Consider the following 19,927-nt stretch of genomic DNA (forward strand, 5'->3'; position numbering starts at 1 on the left):
GCCCCCGGTTCTCCAAAAGAATTGACCACTGTGTCATTTACGTCCGCACGCAACACAAACTTCACATTGGTTCAGTTTGAATGGGCATGAATACTGAGACTGAGACTGCTCTCTATACTTTAGGCCGGGGCTGTGAGAGCTAGAAAGCTCAGAGGGCCAGTAGGGCTCAGGTTTTCTGTACGGTCGGAGTGTTCTGAAATTGACACTTTAAATCTGGTTCCGATTTTTTTTAATTTTTTAAATCATTATATATTTAACTTTGTTATTTTGAAGTGTTGCTACCAGCCATCATCCCCTTAAGAAAAACTCACATGGAAATCAAGTCAGAAAAATAATTCCAAATGCCAGACTGAAAGAGTGTGCGTGTCTGAGGATGTGCACGTGTGCGTGCTACAGTGTTGTGGATGCTTGACTCATCCAATGTTGTTAGTGGTGACGTGTGGCATTTTAAAGAGTTGTTTTTAACTAAGAGGACGGCAGAATTGAAAGTCTTCTTTGGGGCTAAAGTGGGAAGACGGAACCATGATATTGTCAGCAGCCATCCAATTAAAATGTGGAGTATAAAAACACATCTGACTAGTTACCAACCACTCTGTTTGTTTGACATTGGGCATCTAGCTATTCCACCGCTGCTTAGTCAATTTTGCTTAATTGAAACCAAACATGAACTCAAAGGTACAATCTGCAATATTTACTGCTCTTCAATGGTCATTGGAATCCATGATATATATACACACTCAGGATTGTGACTTTAACTGTACTGTACCATATGCATCAGGCAGACTGGAGTTGATAGATACTGTTATAGAAACTTTACATACATATTGTACTTATCTACTTACAATACACTGTTTATACATGTGAAGCCAGCCAAGTGAATAAGGTGAATTCATTAATATATTTAATGATGACTACGTCCCAAATGAGATTCTATTCCCTATATAGTGGACTACTTTTGACAAGGAACCATTGGGCTCTCGTCAAGAGAACTGCACTAGGGGACAGGGTGCCATTTGCGACGATGTAGCTCGGTGTTTGTTTTCAATGAGGGAAATGTCTTGATCAAACCTCCAGCAGTAGCAAGCCAGAGACCAATTAGATACTTCTCTCTGCTACAGGCTGGCGCAGCGGTCCAAGGCACTGCATCTCAGTGCTAAAGGCGTCACTACAGACCCTGGTTCGATTCCAGGCTGTATCACAACTGGCCGTGATTGGGAGTCTGGGAGCCGCAGATGGACAGGCAGCTGATCGAGATGTCTCCGGTGCTTCAGAAGCTGACGGACTTTGAGGACGCCATTGGTGTTAAGTTCACGCACTGTCGCCTGCTGGCCAAATCTCTCACACTGAGGACTGTGTGCTTCAACCACCTCACACTGTGAGTATAGGAGGGGTGTGTGTGTGTGTGTGTGAACGTGTGCATGCGTGCGCGTCATTAAGAATATTCTTTTCAAAACTCTCATAACAGTGCTAAAACGCCACCATTAGTGTACATCTCTATATCTTTAGCTAGGTCCTAGTTAATTTTCCACTTGTGCTCTGGTCAAAAGAAATGCACTGTATAGGGAATAGGGTGCCATTTGGGAAGCACCCTATATCTCCCCAGCCTTGTTCAGTACGAGACATCTAGTCTACAGTAGGAATGTCTTCCAGTCTTCAGAGCTTTCTGCACATAGTCACAGGGCCTGCTGCCTGCCTCTCCGCGCGGTCCATCCTCCATCCCAGTCCTGTAGTGATGGATGGACTGTTTAACTCCTAGTTGGCCCAATGCCTAATCCTGTGGCTTTTACAGCCTGTATAGTTCTCCCAGGGTACACTAAAGCCCCTCTCCAGCCATGGCCCGACTCCGCTAGGGAGGTCACAACCCCACTCCCCCATGGGAAATTGAGTTTTTACATGTTGTTGATTATATTTACTGGCTAGCCTGTGGCTTTGGTTGTTAATCCTTCTCTCTCATGCGAATAGAGTCTTTTTCTTTCTCCCTCTGTTAATTTCTCTCTCTCGCTCTCTCGCTCTCTCGCTCTCTCGCTCTCTCTCGCTCTCTCTCGCTCTCTCGCTCTCTCGCTCTCTCGCTCTCTCTCTCTCTCTCTCTCTCTCTCTCTCTCGCAGCTCTCTCAGCTCTGTGAGGTCTCGGAGGCCCATTTCACTTCATTTAATTTATATTCTTAGTTTGTAGTTTAAGTTAATAACTTAGCTTTTTTTATGTTTTAAGCCATTACTTGCAGGGAGTGTATTATGTATATTTACAGTAAGCATGCACACATTTTGTTAGCTTACTTTATTAAAGGTTTATTATAATTCTGACACATTTATTGTGTTGTTGCTTTGGAGACACATTTTTACGAATACTGTCTGGGATATTGTTAGACCTGATTTGACCCTAGAGGTCATTTCAGATGCCAACATCGGTAACATTTTCTCCAAATGCTTTTATATTAAATCAAACTGCATTTTTTTTTAAACAACAGTGAAATCATTGGTTTTATAAAGTTGCTGACATTTCAGTCAGGTCGATTTCAATTGGGTGAAGAACTGCTGTGTTTCCCTTCCCTGCTTATTACCTTTCATAGGAGGCTTTCATCGCTTGCGACTTACAGTCGAAAAATAGTGTTAAAAAAAGGGGTGATTTTACTCATGTGAGTGCAGAGTGCAGACAATGTGTTTTTGAACAAGTCAGCTTTGATTCACACTTGTCTCGAGTTACCCTGTTACCTTTGGTGTTTCACTTTCAAGTTTCATGTCTTATTAGTTGTACAGGATACACTTGGTATATACACCGTCCGACGAAAGGCTTACATGCACGTTCCTTCTCGACAATGCAACAACAATAAGAAATAATAAAAGATAAAAATACGAACTTAAAGCAAATTGCTCAGTAGAATGGAATAAACATTTTAGCGTGTTTTAATGCTTTGTGCTGTGGCATTGTTTTTAAATGAAAGGAAAAGCTTCAAACTCTAGTAGCTCCGATGCAATACTTTATTCACCAGTGTTTAAAAGAAAGCTGGCTTCAGGGTTTCATCAAATCTGTACTTAGCATTCCTCTTTCATTGTGTTTAAAATGCTCTTAAAAATGACATGTAATGGAAAATAATTGCAGATGTCATGTCGTCTTTTAGGAGATGTGCTTCATTGTGTAGAGTATATGAGGGTTAAATGTTTGATCCATTCACAAAAGTGAAATGTTAGCAACACAATAGTGAGTTTGACAGCAAAACCAAATTAGCCTTGACCGTACATCTCTGATATCTTATTGGCAGGCAGCACTCAGCAATTGCTTTTAGATTTGCCACAAGGATGTTTCAGTGTGTGTGTGTGTGTGTGTGTGTGTGTGTGTGTGTGTGTGTGTGTGTGTGTGTGTGTGTGTGTGTGTTTCGTGTCGTTGTGTTTTTTAATCCATCACTTTAATGTCAGAGCTTTTCACCACTCATGGTCAGTGAAGTCGATTAGAGGGCTGAACTGTCAAGGTTAACTTTGAAGGTTTCTCTTCCTTCTCAAAGTATAGACTGACGCCTGCAATGCTACCCTATTATTAAATGGCCAACTTATTATTAGACTCAGTTTTTACACTAATTCTTAACCATTAAATAATAATTATAATACTAATAATAATGATTCATTGGATTTATGCAGCTGCTTTCCACCTGCAGTAGGTGGCTCAAAGCACTTTACGTAATAAGGGGGAAACTCACCTGTTGAGGTGATGCACGGCACAGGAGGCTGCTGAGGGGAGGACAGTTCATAATAATGGCCGGAACGGAGCACATGGAATGGCATGTGTTTGATACCATTCAATTACCACAAGTCCGTCGTCCCCATTGAGGTGCCACCAACCGCTTGTGATGCACAGCAACCATTGTGTGCCAGAACGCTCACCACGAATCTGCTAGCATGGTGAAGAGGCGAGGAGTGATACATGCCCATTGGGAATCAGTGGAATAACTAGGTGGCCGTGAATGTGAAGAATACGATACAAACCTTTATAACTCAGTTTGTTTTAGGCCAATTCTTGACCATTAGCTTGTGATTATACCCGGTAGTCAAGCCTCATGCTGATATTTCTACTCAAAAAGTATTAGTGGATGTGGAAAAAAAAAAATCACCTGTTTGTAATGAAGGTCGTCTAAAAAAGTAAGGACCCCTTTGTTCTTAAAATGGGATGCTGATGGAACCGAGTTTGAAATTTAATCTGAGAACAAGAGGTGGGTAGCAATGTGAGTCCGCCCCCCTCCAATGTAGGGCAACCTTTAGAACCCTATCTCATCACACTGGAAACCGAAATGAAGGTCATACAAAAGAATAGTACAGGACGTAGAGGAGACGAGACCCCCCCCCCACACACACACGTACACAAACTAACCTCATTGTGGAAGTAGATGGATAGAACACACACTCAGTAACCTCATAGTAGTGGAATTAGATAGAGTCTGACCGAGAGGAAGTGGAGCTGTGAGTTGACCCCTTTTAGAGATCCTAGTGACATTAGACAACCTCAGAGGAACACAGACGGAGAGACTCTGCTCCCACGACTCTACCCTCTAAATCCCCTCAGTTGCCTCTTAAATGGCACCCTATTCCCTATACAGCGTAGTACTACATTTGACCAGAAAGTAGTGCACTATAAAGGGATTAGGGTGCCGTTTGGGACGTACACCTTTTATCATAAGCCCCTAATGATCAGGACACTCAATGGCTGCCACGATCAATGATCCCAAACCACGAGAGACCGCACCGCTCCTCTCATCCTGCCCCTCTCCGCTCAGGTATATATAGCCTTCCCTGTCGGATCAGGCCCAAACAACCTCCCGGACCCCTACTGAGCCGGGAAACGCTATTTCTAGAACTTCTAAGTCGTAAAGGAGCCACATACACGAACACACACACACACAGGCGTTACAAAATGGAGTAGTCGTCGTTGGAACGCAAGCCTCCTGAAGCTGTTGAAGGTGTTTTAGATCAAAGTCAGGGCAGAATAAAACATGGGATTCACACTTTACTTCAATTTCCCCCATCCTTAACCATCCCACTACCGCTGCATTGTGCCTCCTGTGTTGGAGAGATGGCTCTATGTGGCTTTCACACTAAAACGCTTTCCTTCTGCCCCGACCCCCTCTATCTCTCTCGCCTTTTTTACGATGTTTTTCTCTTATTTTCGCTTTCCCTCGCCTTTTTTTCCTATCCCTCTAGAACACACATGCTCACTGTCATCTTAACACACACATATTGAGGCTCAGTGTGTGCATGCTGCAGCACTCTCTCTCTCCCTCACCCTTCTTAGGAAGCACATTCCAGGAGAGTTTCCCAGTTCCGATATGCCGCATAACATAAAATGTGCCTGCCGGTCGACGCCGCAGGAATGGGACAATAAACTCTGACCTTTGATGTGATCATTTCCCCTCCTCATCCCTCCTCTCTTTCACCCCTCTCTTTCCCCCCTTCCCTTGCTCCTATGTCCTCGCTCTATCCCCTCTCCTCTCCACTCAGCTATAACTGTACTCAGTCAATCCTGCTCTAACCTGCTGAACCTCATATTTCTGACTGCGTCCCAAATGGCGCCCTGATCCCTATACAGTACACTACTTTTGACCAGAGCCCTATGGTCCTTGGTCAAAGTTGTGCACTGAAAAGGGAATAGGGTGCCATTTGCGATGCAGGCCATGTCTACATATCTCCCACTCCGCTCTGTTCACTGCGGTCTGTGCTGCCCGCCCTGGCTCCTTGGCACAGCACCAACCTACATCTGCAACACTAATCTATAATTCTGTTTAATTAAGGAGCAATGCTGTGCAGCGTCTCTCCTCCATCTCCTGCTACACTGCAGTACCCCCCTGTCTAGTACGGTACTACTGCATAGGGAGTAGAAGGCTCTGAAGATGATCAAACACATCCATAGATATCAGTAGGGGTTTAATGTTGGAAGGTGTGTGTGTTGGGGCGGGGGGGGGGGGGGGGGGGGGTTACTGTGCATGTCTGCTTGTCCTAGTTAATTCAACACAATTGACTGAACGCAGCGGTATCATCGATCCAATCCAAGCTTACCATTCTATTTAACCTCCGCGGTATAAACTTCTCTCCATGTGGGTAATAACCTTTCACTTGTCACTGACTGTTAGGGCCTGCTCTCGTCTCTCCCCAGGGCTGTGTGTGTGTGTGTGTGTGTGTGTGTGTGTGTGTGTGTGTGTGTGTGTGTGTGTGTGTGTGTGTGTGTGTGTGTGTGTGTGTGTGTGTGTGTGTGTGTGTGTGTGTGTGTGTGTGTGTGTGTGTGTGTGTGTGTGTGTGTGTGTGCGCACGTGTGCATTAGTGCTTTAGTGCATCACATTCAGCATGCCACTAAGGCTAAAGCCCCCATGGGTTTGACTGAGAGTTGAAGACACGTCTGAATTGAAGGCCTGAGGCTGTGCACCTAAATAACCCCTCTTTACCCCTTTCTCCATCCCTCCATTTCTCTCTACCCCCCCCACCCCTTTCTACCCGTTTCCCTGTTTTGCTCCCCCTCTCTGGGGTCACAACCAGAGAAGGGAGTTCCTGGGAGACTCCATCACGCAGCTGATGGCTACAGAGTACCTCTTCATCCATTTCCCTGACCACCACGAAGGACGCGTAACAGTAAGGAGGAACCCCCTAATGTCTCTCTCCATCTATTCTCTTCTTCCTTCTCCCCATCTCGTTCCCTCGCTCTTTACATCTTTGTCTGTCTTGCTTTCCTTCTCTCTTTCTGTCGCTTCTCCCTCCTCGTCTTGCACTCCTCTCTCACTGTGCTCTCTCTCTCCTCTCTGGCTCTCCCCATCTTTGTTTCTCCATATGTTCCTCCCTCTGTACCCATCTCTCCATTTTTCTCTGGTTATCCACCACATCCTTTTTTCCCCCTGCTGCACTTCCATGCTGTATCTCTCTCTTCTTTAGCTCCTCCTGCTCCCTTTGTATCCCTCCCCCTTTCCTTCCCTGTCTTTGTGTGCTGAAAGGAAGAGTTACAGGGCTAAAGAGAGAGCGAGATGGGTGGCCTATTGTTGTATGGGAAAGTGTCTTTAATAGCAGGCCTTTGTTGGTACTCTTTTGTGATGGCTGTGGAGTGCAGATGAAAACAGATTGTCTCCATCCTTGGATGGTGCTGTAACAGTGTGTGTGTGTGTGTGTGGGTTTAAGGGTGTCTCTGTGTTCATCTTATACAATACTTGCCGGAACATTCCAGTCATGCATTTCCCATCCTGTCAATCAATATTGAATGGTGGAAAGGAAAAAACTTAGTTCCACTCTTTTTTTTTTTGGTTCCTTTTCCTTACATACTCTGCAGTGGGGCGGGGCATGCAGTGCAGTGCTGCTGTAACTGATTTGTCATAGAAAAGTCCTAACTGAAAGCTGCTAAGTAAAAACAGATCTGCAGTTAGATATTTATTAGTGGAGAGTAGATGTGACATCAATGGGATAAAAGCTCTGCAGTGAAGCATGGCTAAGAGACTGAGATGGTCCCGGCCTGCCCAAGAGTAGAAACAGACTCGGACTCAAATGGATTTCAAATTGAAGTGCTCATTCAACACGTTGCCTTTGTGTGTGTGTGTGTGTGTGTGTGTGGTGTGTGTGGTGTGTGTGGTGTGTGTGGTGTGTGTGGTGTGTGTGGTGTGTGTGTGTGTGTGTGTGTGTGTAGCGTTAAGAACGAGTTAGCTGAGACGACCCACAGCATTTGATCTATTCTATCTCTACTTTCCCCACTGCTGCGTTTATATTTATAATGTTTATGCCAACTCTTTTAGAGCAGGCAATGCACTCGTCTTGTTTTGACATGTCTTCATCTGCTGAGCTTTGAATCTCAATGTAATATTTAACAGTCCAATGATGTGAAAAGTGAAACATTGAATAGCCTGGCGTGATCCTACACGCTACAGGGTCTGTGATGTATTAGTCCATATGGTGTTTATTTTCCTTATTTTTCTCTTTTTTTTGCATGTGCGTGTGTACTGTGTACGCACTTTGGCAAATGTGCAAAGGAGATCTGTGAGACTTGGATATTCTGTGTGCGATCAAAATTGGATTTGTGTGTGCGTGCATGTGTGTGTTCCACTGTTGTTGCGTAGCTCATTGGTCAACAACCGTACCCAGGTCAAAGTGGAAGAGGAGCTGGATATGCAGGAGTTTGCCATCACTAACAACAAAGCCAAACGGCTCGTGGCCCTCCGCACCAAGACCCTAGCTGACACGCTGGAGTGTATGTAGTATAGCGTTTAAGCCCTTTTTAAAACCTCAACCATTGTCTATTTATTTGTACCATATGTACAAGGCATTTTTCTAATTTCTCTCCTAATAACGAAACTATTGCCATTTTGCATGCACTGTATTTCTATATGTCCAAGGCCTTTCCTTTCTCTCTGATGTGAGGTTTTAAAAAATTAACCAACATTGTTTTTTGGCATAGAGATCCTATAGTACATTGCTCTCTCCTTGAGGTTTTTAAATTGGAGTTTGCGAGTTTCTGTACATAGGCTACATGGCCTCTCCCTCCTTGACGTCTTCAAACCCTGAAATATTGGCATTTTACTTTTCTCTTTCCTTTATGAAAGGCCAGTAAAGACATTTAATTATCCTAAGGGAGTACATGTACGCCGGCTTGTCTTTTGGCTCCCGAGCCCTTGCTTGGTGACCGGAGGGTGGACGATGAGTGTTATAGCCTTCCCTCCCTCATTTGGCCTCCCAGTCTTCCGGTCTTCAGACATCAAAAAGGTGAAGCTGCATCCCAAATGGCACCCTATTCCCAATATAGTGCACTACTTTGACCAGGGCCCATAGGTCTATGTAGGGAATAGGTCGCTTTTTGGGATGCATCCTGAAAAAAGGCTTGAGCATTAAGGGGTTGGGAGGGTTAGGTTGTGGAGGGGGTTGAGAGGGTGGAGGGATGGAGGGGCGGCCGCATGACGAGATGTACACTACTGGATGCTCTTCAAAGGCCAAGCCACAAGAGGATGACATGCACTGTGCGCACACACATATACAAACACATGTCCTCACACACCTGCACACACACGCTCACACAATGTGCAAAGGCAATATTCAATAGCGAGACCTTTGTACTGGGTCCACATACACGTAAGTACACACACACACACACACACACACACACACACACACACACACACACACACACACACACACACACACACACACACACACACACACACACACACACACACACACACACACACACACACAAGATTATTCGCATCCTCATATATTCTTCTAAGGGCAGAGCAAAGCAGAGATGATGGCAGCAGGATTGAGGGGTGTGGGCTGAAATGAGTGGTTCTCTTGAGCATACAAACATTCATGTCATCTAACTAGCTACGTACACACAGTGTACCTACGGTAGAGCCTAGACACTGTCTCTCTGCAGAGTTGATCAACTCTATTGTGAAAGAAATGTGTTGGCCTGTGGAATGTTGTCCCACTCCTCTTCAATGGCTGTGCGAAGTTCCTGGATATTGACGGGAGCTGGAACACGCTGAGTCGTCACGCTGAGTCGTACATGTCCATCCAGAGCTTCTCAAACATGCTCAATGGGTGACATGTCTGGTGAATATGCAGATCATGGAAGAACTGGGACATTTTCAGCTTCCAGGAATTGTGTACAGATCCTTGCGACATGGGGCTGTCCATTATCATGCTGAAACGTGAAAGGATGGCGGCGGATGAATGGTACAACAATAGGCCTCAGGATCTCATGTCTTAGTGTATTCAAATTGCCTTCGATAAAATCCAATTGTGTTCATTGTCCGTAGCTTATGCCTGCCCATACCATAACCCCACCATCACCATGGGGCACTATCTTCACAACGTTGACATCAGAAAACTACTCGTCCACAGAACGCCATACACGTGGTCTACGGTTGTGAGACCGGTTTGACATGCTGCCAAATTCTCTAAAACTACATTGGAGGCGGCTTATGGTGGAGAAATGAACATTCAATTATCTGCCAACAGTTCTGGTGGACATTCCTGTAGTAAGCATGCCATTTGCACGCTCCCTCAAAATGTGGCATTTGGTTGTGTGACAAAACGGCACATTTTAGAATGGTCTTTTATTGTCCCCAGCAGAAGGTGCACCTGTGTAATGATGCTGTTGTTTAATCATCTTCTTGAAATCCCACACCTGTCAGGTAGATGGATTATCTTGGCAAACGAGAAATGCTCACTAACAGAGATGTCAACACAATTTTGCACACCATTTGAGAGAAATCAGCTTTTTGTGTGTTTGGAACACTTCTGGGATCTTTTATTTCAGCTCATTAAACATGGGACCAGCACTTTACAGGTAGCGTGTATATTTCTTTTCAGTATGTATTATATTATTATAGTAAGACAACCTGAAGTAGGGCCTGCTGCATTACGTTATATTAACATTTCCACACTACATTAGCACTAACTTTAATACTCTGGCTGAAATATTTTATTTTCATATCATCCTTTCCAGTTCCAGCAACTATGGTGGAAGCTCATATTTCTCTGTATATTTTATATTATTTCCAATTTCCATTTGATGCAGCTTTGATGGTAGACTTTATTATTAGGTCCAGGGCCCGTATCCACAAACTATTTCAGAGTAGGAGTGCTGATCAATCCATATAATCTTATACAAAAGCCTAAACTGATCCTAGATCAGCACTTATACTCAGAGACAATTTGTGGATGTGGGTGTTTATCAACAACAGCAGCCAGCCATCATTGTCTATTTTTTCCCCCCTTATTTACCAGGTAAGTTGACTGAGAACACATTTTACTTTACAGCAATGACCTTGGGAATAGTTACAGGAGAGAGGAGGGGGATGAATGAGCCAATAGCAAGCTGGGGATGATTAGGTGGCCATGTTAGTCAGATTGTGAATTTAGCCAGGACACCAGGGTTAACACCCCTACTCTCACAATAAGTGCCATGGGACCTTAAGTGGCCACAGAGAGTCAGGACACCTATTTAACATCCCGCCCGAAAGACAGCACCTTACACAGTGTCCACAATCACTGCCCAGGGGCATTGGGATTTTTTTTAGACCATAGGAAAGAGTGTCTGTCACGACTTCCTCCGACGTCGTTTCCTCTCCTTGTTCCTCTGTCACAGGCGGAGACGGTGGCTATGGAAACAAATGTCTCCGAATCCCTGTTTCAGGGGTACATTCGGTCCTCCACCTCCCGCGCCTCCTCGAGTTTCTTTTTTTGTGAAGGAGGGAGGTCTGCTCCCGTGTATTGACTATCGAGGTCTTAATCAGATAACTGTGAGGTACAGTTACCCACTACCTCTTATCGCCACGGCGATTGAGTCAATGCATGGGGCGGCTTCTTCACCAAACTTGATCATAGGAGTGCCTACAACCCAGTGCGTATTCGGGAGGGAGACGAGTGGAGACGGCATTTAGTATTATGAGTACCTCGTCATGCCGTACGGGTTGATGAATGCTCCATCAGTCTTCCAAGCCTTTGTAGACAACATTTTCCGGGACCTGCACGGGTAAGGTGTGGTGTATATTGATGATATTCTGATATACTCCGCTACATGCGCTGAGCATGTGTCCCTTATGCGCGAGGTGCTTGGTCGACTGTTGGAGCATGACCTGTACGCCAAGGCTGAGAAATGTCTGTTCTTTCAACAGTCCATCTCCTTCCTAGGGTACCGCATTTCCACCTCAGGGGTGGAGATGGGGAGGGACCGCATCTCAGCCGTGTGTAATTGGCCGACTCTCACCATGGTAAAGGGGGTGCAGCGGTTTCTAGGGTTTGCCAATTACTACGAGTTTTATCCGGGGTTTTGGTCAGATAGCGGCTCCCATTACCTCACTGCTGAAGGGGGTGCCGGTACATTTGCAGTGGTCGGCTGAGGCGAACAGGGCCTTTGGTCACCTGAGGGCTCTGTTTACCTCAGCTCACGTGCTGGCACATCCGGATCCCTCTTTGGCATTCATAGTGGAGGTGGACGCGTCCGAGGCTGGGATAGGAGCCGTGCTCTCTCAACGCTCGGGTACGCCACCGAAGCTCCGCCCCTGTGCTTTCTTCCCGAGGAAGCTCAGCCCGGCGGAGCGAAACTATGACGTGGGGGACCGGGAACTGTTGGCTGTCGTCAAGGCTTTGAAGGCGTGGAGACATTGGCTTGAGGGGGCTAAACACCCTTTCTCATCTGGACTGACCACAACAATCTGGAGTACATCCGGGCTGCGAGGAGACTGAACCCTCGCCAGGCAAGGAGGGCCATGTTTTTCAGCCGTTTTGTTTTCACCCTTACTTACAGACCAGGTTCCCAGAACGTCGGGTTTAACTGCCACCAGTTCCGCAACCCTTACAGTGTCTCCAACTGGCCCTCCAAAACCACTTTCAGCAGCATCTGGTCTCCCAACCAGGACAAACCCTGCTTAGCTTCAGAGGCAAGCCAACAGTGGGATGCAAGGTGGTGTGCTATTTACCTGGATCGATTGAATCAATATAAACACACTTTGAGTATAGCCATTCCATAACTTCCCCATTTCTTCCTTTCTTGTGTTAATGTTGTTCTTAACCACAAAGCAGCATTTATATGTGTCTGACGTTACCTCTTAAACATCAACTAAGTAGCCTAGACCGCTCTTCCTCTCTCTCTTTTTCATCCCTGGTTCATTGTTGTGTTCCCCCTCAGCTTTCATCAAAACGCTCTACATCGAAAAGGACCTGGAGTAAGTTCACACCTTCGTGAACGTCTACTTCTTCCCTCAACTGAAAGAGAACGTGTGTGTGTGTGTGTGTGTGTTCAGTGTCTGTGCGTTCTTGCGTGAGTGTGTAAGCGCGCATGTCTGAAGGTGAGATCTCCTTACCTCTCCGATCCCAACGACAGCCCAACCTCCCCTCGCCTGCGAGAGAGGCCACTCACTCTCAAATCAATGAGCACTCTTTTCTCTGCACCGCGGATAGAGAGGGGAGGCGAGAGGAGCTAATGGCTAAACACTAATAGCTCTAGCATTGACAAGCGGCGCGCAAGTGATGCTTGACTACTTAATGCACTTATCATGGCTGTGTGGTCCTATTTTGGTCATCTTTAACACTAGAAGCACTGGGCCTCCCAGCCTGTAAGTACCCACTAGAGAACATTGCTGGGCGTAACCTTTAGCATACGCATCAGATGCATATCAACCCGCAAGGTGCACAGGTCAAAAGATTTTCCGTATTCCTAAACAAAAGCACTAGTGCATGAACAATTGTAAAGGGTGAATTGCATAAACAAATATTTGTGGAAATATATATTTAAAAAAATATATTTGTTTGGATCGAGTAAAGGATATGTTAGCTTATTTTTCTTTTGCCTATTAAAAACGTATAGACTATGTTTGCTTACCTTAAGAACATTACAGTGTAATGCATTTGAACCATTGTATCTGTAGATTCAATTAGTAATGGACTTATAATAAGTAATACAGTTCAGTCTTGCCATCTGCACGAGTGCATAAACACCAACCAACTGTTTTAAAAGAAATAGAATAGAAAAGTTTAGAATCATAGAATAATAATACTAATAGTAATAAGAGTAATATTAATGTATATATAATAAAAGGAGATCATATTTGGTGTTTGGCTGATGGAAAGGCTGTCTGTATATGGCAGAGATACAAACCTTTGTCACCGTCGTTTTTTAAAATCTGGTCACTGCCGATGGCAACAGTGGGATGCATGGTGTTGAGGATGCAAACACTTATTTACTTTAAATCTGTACACTGTGAGTGTTACTTTACCCCTCTCTATCACTGATGTGGAGTACAGCTCCCCTGGTATGTTGTTTTACACAGAGGGTGGCAGCTCCCGTCTCTGTTCACGGTTCTGAGCAGGCTAGACTTCTTTGCAGTCAACTTGTCTGCCAGGGAAATTGATGTGTAAAATTTGTCCAGGGTCACATTTCTGCAGTCTCAGATAGTCTCTCATCCTCTGGCCTGGTTTCATCTTTCCTCCGGGCAATCTAAAGCCGTTGAGCTAAAACTTGGTTTCGACATCGGCGGTTATCCAAAACTTAATTCCCGAATTTGTCCGGATTGTTGGCCATGTATTGGCCTTGAGCTTTAGCTGGGAACAGATGCTCATCAACAGTTATGTCAAGCAATGCATTCGAATAGCCAACGCACTTCCCGTGGTTACTTTGTTATTGTCATGCCATACACTCAAGATTGGAAAATGGCGTCAATTGCGATCAAATTTTAGTTGAGAAATAAATCATACATCACTGAAATGCTGGGTATGGAAGCATTTAGCTGCCAAAACTCAATTGGAAATGCAAATGGTAAAATGATAAATCAGTATATTTGCACTTACCTTTCCTAAATGGTTATGTATTTTTTGTGAACAAATTCTAATTGAAATATTAAAAATTATATTGCATTATAATTTTCATGATTGAGTATGCATCATTTGTATTTTTATTTAACCTTTTTTTTAACTAGGCAAGTCAATTAAGAAAGTGCCAGGTTTTGCCCACTAGATGGCGGTGTTCCTGCTACTGCCACCACACCCCTTTATCAAGTTTGCTGGTCTCTTGTGTTTATTAAATGGTTCACAACATTTTCTTTGCAACTTTGGGTAGAAAACCAATTGCAGAATTTATGAAAATAAATTGTGTGGTCAAGCCAGCCCTCCATGAAACCACTTCAGTTGGTGCTTCTCTTAGCAACCTAATGTTTAAACCTCACTGCTTGAAGAGTCCAAAAAATGTAGCACAAACATCTAGTGGTTAAAACATGGTACACACACATTTATGGTAAAGAATGCAAGCAACTTCAATGGCAAATTTCTCTGAACAGGGGGGAAAAGATTCATAGGGAAGCAGCTGCTCCATATTACTTGTCAGACATCGAGAACTGAGTCTCTATACAGGTTGTTGGGGTGGGATTGGCATGGGGGCGGTCTGTGGGTGGCTATTGATCATTTTATTGAATTCCTCAAGTCTTACGCTTGTTTATGGTCCAAGTCAGATTTACTGAACTATATTTATTGACGATTATATGAATAAAATAAATAAAAATGGGAAATTTGGGTGCAGTCAATTAGCTTAATTCCTCAGAGAATGCTAATCTTATTTAATCTTACCAAAATACATTTGCACACTAGATGGCACTGTTCCTGCTACTGCCACCACACCCTTTTATCCATTTTGCTGGACTCTTGTGTTTATTAAATGGATCACAACAGATCCTTTGCAGCTTTGGGTAGAAAACCAATTGCTTTTGCTCATGATGAAAATAAAAGTGTGTGGTCAAGTCAGCCCTCCGTGAAACCAATTCAGTTGGTCCTTCTCTTAGCAACCTAATGCTTCATCCCAACTCTGCTTGAATAGTCCAAACCAACGCCCTTCGGCACACCCCTTATTGTCTTCTCAAGATAGTAATAGCAAAGAAAATATAAAGGTTAACAGCCTCTGAATACTTTTCTGTTTGTGATTAAAACATTCTGACAACTGAGCAATGTAAAATATTATTATTATTATTATATTTTCAGGAAAAGTCGGGGTAGGTTCTAGTGTTAATGATGTGCGGCGGTTGCGGTCGGGCCTATGTTAGCTGAACTTTATTGGGTTGTTGGTGTCTGTAGATATTGATCCCCAACCGGTAGTCAGTGCTGTTCTGTTCTAAGGTGCTGTTGATGTTGTTTCTCAAGTGTTTCAGGGATGGGTGAGGTGGATGGTCATTCAGAAAGACGTCAGTTAAGCCTCCTCTCGTATTAGATGAAGTAGCAGTAAGATTTAGCCAATGGAGTCTGTCTGTATAATGAACAGGTTGGTCCTGCTCCCTCCCTCTCTTTAGAGAAGGGAGTATATGTCTACGATGAACAGGTTCATGGACATGCTTCTTCCTGTTAGAATGGTCGAGAAAAAGACTATGCTACTCCATTCGCAAGTGCGTGCACACACACACGCACGCACACACACACACACACACAAATACACACACACACAATGTGGCCCTGTGTGAAGGCCATGGCGCAGCCTACAGTGGTGTGCTAATTGCTGTGTGTGTTGATCTCCTGGGAGGCTGGGTGTCCATGTAGGAGCTGAGCCGTGTGTGTGTGTGTGTGTGTGTGTGTGTGTGTGTGTGTGTGTGTGTGTGTGTGTGTGTGTGTGTGTGTGTGTGTGTGTGTGTGTGTGTGTGTGTGTGTGTGTGAGAACCCTTTGTAGAAACAGACAGCTCTAGATTCAAAGTGTCCCTTTTTTAACAAGGCTACTTTCCTGTTAATGTAAGTGCTTTTAGACACAGACCAAGAGAGAGAGATCTGTATTTCTGGCTCAGCTAGTAGCAGGCAGAAGATGATTTTTTCTTAAGTAGCCTGTGATTTGTGCCCACTACGGAGAGAGAAAGAGAAGTCAGGGAGATGGAGAAAACAGAGAAGAGCAATAAGTGAGTGTAGAGCAAGAGGTTGAAAGAGAAAGATAGTGAGGGAATGAAAGAAAGAAAGCATGGGGAGCGAGAGGGGGGCATGACAGTGATTGTAAAGGTATCTACAATGGTTGCTGTACTGTATTTGTGATGTGTTAAAATGTTGTTTTGGCTCGTGTGCGTCCATGTTTTTTTGTGACTAATGTTTACTTTTGGAGTGTGTGTCAGTAGTTCATCCTGAACCAGTACAGGAATGATCCTAAACCCCAGCTCCAGCAGTTCTGCCTGACCCTGGGCACAGAGGGCAAGGAGCCTGACATCCCCCTCTACAAGTAAGCCACTGCTCTCTCCATCCCTCTCTTCCCCCTCTATAAGTAAGCTGTTCCCTCACTCCATACAAGCTGTTCTCCCTTTCTGTTCCCTCGCTCCATACAAGCTGTTCTCTTTTTCTCCCAGACTCCCTCTTTATCTCTGCTGTTATCTTTTTCATTCTTTCACGTGCGTCTCTCACCCTGACCGCTGTCGTTCCATTCAGAGACGGGCTGAACTACTTGGGCCAAGGATTGTGGTGGAGAAAGGATGGTGAAGCGCTCTGATTTGTCAAAGAGAAATTAAGTAATGAAAAGCCACTGTGTGTGTGTGTGTGTGTGTGTGTGTGTGTGTGTGTGTGAGACACTTTTTTGTCCACACAGGTTTTGTCCATGGTAACCTTGACAGCCTCCCCTAGCATAACATAGTGAATGGTTGTGCTGTGTTGGGTAAAGGTCTTTGTTGTTGGCATAAATAAGCACTACTTCCAAAGATACCTTTTATTTGACAAAGGAGCGAGGAGCAAGTATCGTTTGACTGACCACTTCCCAAGTCCCACAGCGAAGTTAGCTAGGCTAAATGTCTCCATGTAAACTGACAATTGACGAACAGTGTTTATGAGAAGTGTGGGTGGGTGTGGGTGTTTTCCCTTAGAGGACCAGCCTGTTTGGAATTCACCACAATGTATACAGTATTGACTCTCTTGTTAAAAACACATGAGAAATTTGATTCTGATTAAGGTCTAAATAGGTAATGAAAGGCAACAGAGGGGTTCTGATCACAGGGTTTGGGACGTGTCCAAAATGGCACAATATTCCCAGTATACATACAGTGCATTTGAAAAGTAATCAGACCCATACACTTTTTTCAGCATTTTGTTACATTACAGCCTTATTCTAAAATGGATGAAATAGTTTTTTCCCCTCACCAATCTACACACAATACCCCATAACGACAAAGCAAAAACTGAAATATCACATTTACATAAGTATTCAGACCCTTTACTCAGTACAACCTTTAGCAGTGAATACAGCCTTGTCTTCTTGGGTATGACACCACAAGCTTGGCATGCCTGTATTTGGGGAGTTTTTCACATTATTTTCTGCAGATCCTCTCAAACTCTGTCAGGTTGGATGGGGAGCGTCGCTGTGCAGCTCTTTTCAGGTCTCTCCAGAGATGTTCGATCGGGTTCAAGTCCGGGCTCTGGCTGGGCCACTCGAGGACATTCAGAGACTTCTCCCGATGCCACTCCTGTGTTTTCTTGGCTGTGTGCTTAGGGTCATTGTCCTGTTGGAAAGTTAACCTTCTCCCCAGTCTGAGGTCCTAAGCGCTCTGGAGAAGGTTTTCATCAAGAATCATTGTGTACTTTGCTCCGTTCATCTTTCCCTCGATCCTGACTAGTTTCCCACTCCCTGCCACTGAAAAACATCCCCACAGCATGATACTGCCACCACCATGCTTCAGCGTAGGGATGGTATTGGCGAGGTGATGAGCTGTGCCTGGTTTCCTCCAGAAGTGATGCTTGGCTTTTAGGAAAAAGAGTTCAATCTTGGTTTCATCAAACTATTGAATCTTGTTTCTCATGGTCTGAGAGTCCATTAGGTGCCTTTTGGCAAACTCCAAGCAGGCTGTCATGTGCCTTTAATGAGGAGTGGCTTCTGTCTGGCCACTTTTCCATAAATGCTTGATTGGTAGTGTGTTGCAGAGATGGTTGTCCTTCAGTAAGGTTGCCATATCGCTAAAGAGAAACTCTGGAGCTCTGTCAGAGTGACCATTGGCTTCTTGCTCACCTCACTGACCAAGGCCCTTCTCCCCCGATTGCTCAGTTTAGCCGGGTGGCCAACTGTAGAAGGAAACTTGGTGGTTCCTAACTTCTTCCATTTAAGATTGATGGAGGACACTGTGTTCTTGGGGACCTTCAATGCTGCAAACATTTTTTGGTACCCTTCCCCAGATCTGTGCCTCGACACCATCCTGTCTTGGAGCTCTACCAACAAGTGCTTCGACCTCATGGCTTGGTTTTTGCTCTGACATGCACTGTCAACTATGGGACCTTATATAGACAGGTGTGTGCCTTTCCAAATCATGTCCAATCAATTGAATTTACCACAAGTGGACTCCAATCAAGTTGTAGAAACATCTCACGGATGATCAATGGAAACCGGATGCACCTGAGCTCAGTTTCGAGTCTCATAGCAAAGGGTTTGAATACTTATGTAGATAATGTATTTCAACCAAACAACTTCAAAAAATAATAAAACCTGTTTTCCCTTTGTTATTACGGGCTATTGTGTGTAAATTGAATAGAAAATAATGCTTATAATGCATTTTAGAATAATGCTTTAACGTAACAAAATGTGGAAAAGTGAAGGGGTCTGAATACTTTCCGAATGCACTGTATAGTGCACTACTTTTGACCGGATCACTCTGCTATGTTCTCTGGTCAAAAAGTAGTGCATTATATAAGGAATAGGGTGCCATTTGGGACACAGCCTTGGTGATCTGCAATTTTGATCAAACAGTCCGTTTTTGAATTTGCGTGAATCATATCCTTTATTTAAAATGTATGTGAAGCCTTTCCATGATTCCTCGCACAATATTGCTTTGCCTCCTTCTGAACCGTATTGGAGGAGAAGATCCAAGGAGATAGGATGCAAGGAATCAAGAAAAGCTACATTGGGAAGAGACATATGCAACAAGGTAAATACCCCCTCACACATTTCATGCACCATCTGGTACTCTGGCAGTTTGATCATCAACACCCTTCCCTCTGTCAAATCTCAGAGAGAAAGCCCTCAGGATGATTTTAACATTGGCGTCAGCACACAGCCCTTCAAGGGGCAATCTGCAATTCAAACAACAACAAAGCAGCCGCCCTGCCACCTTTTTAGGTAAACAGCTTAGACATGGGGCTGGAGAGATGTAACCACTCTCAAATTCATAGGCCCGGGTTATGGATGCAATACCCATGTTTTGTGTACAATTACATTGTTTACAAACAATGGAGTAAAACAAGCTTATATTTTGGGTTTTGATGGGGTAAAATAGTTCACCCTAAATCATGAGATATTTATAGGTTATATTCTTCAAGAATCAATGGTTGTATGTCATTCATTTGAAAGTCAAAAAATGGATGTCACAATCGCAGATTGGCCCTTTAAGCTTTGGCACTACAGTGTTAGCAAACTCCTCACCAGGGGTAGTATATTACGGACTGCAGTGGTCACAGTAGAAACACTATTGATTTCCTTCATTCAAACGTATCACCC

General features: G+C 44.3%; 1 pseudogene; it reads left to right on the forward strand.

The window, feature by feature from the left end:
- LOC129860062 (ribonuclease 3-like) overlaps window positions 1-19,927 on the forward strand; it is a 169,662-nt pseudogene that overhangs the window by 125,951 nt on the left and 23,784 nt on the right.

This window comes from Salvelinus fontinalis, chromosome 7 (assembly GCF_029448725.1).
Source record: "Salvelinus fontinalis isolate EN_2023a chromosome 7, ASM2944872v1, whole genome shotgun sequence".
NCBI classification, from domain to species: Eukaryota; Metazoa; Chordata; class Actinopteri; order Salmoniformes; family Salmonidae; genus Salvelinus; species Salvelinus fontinalis.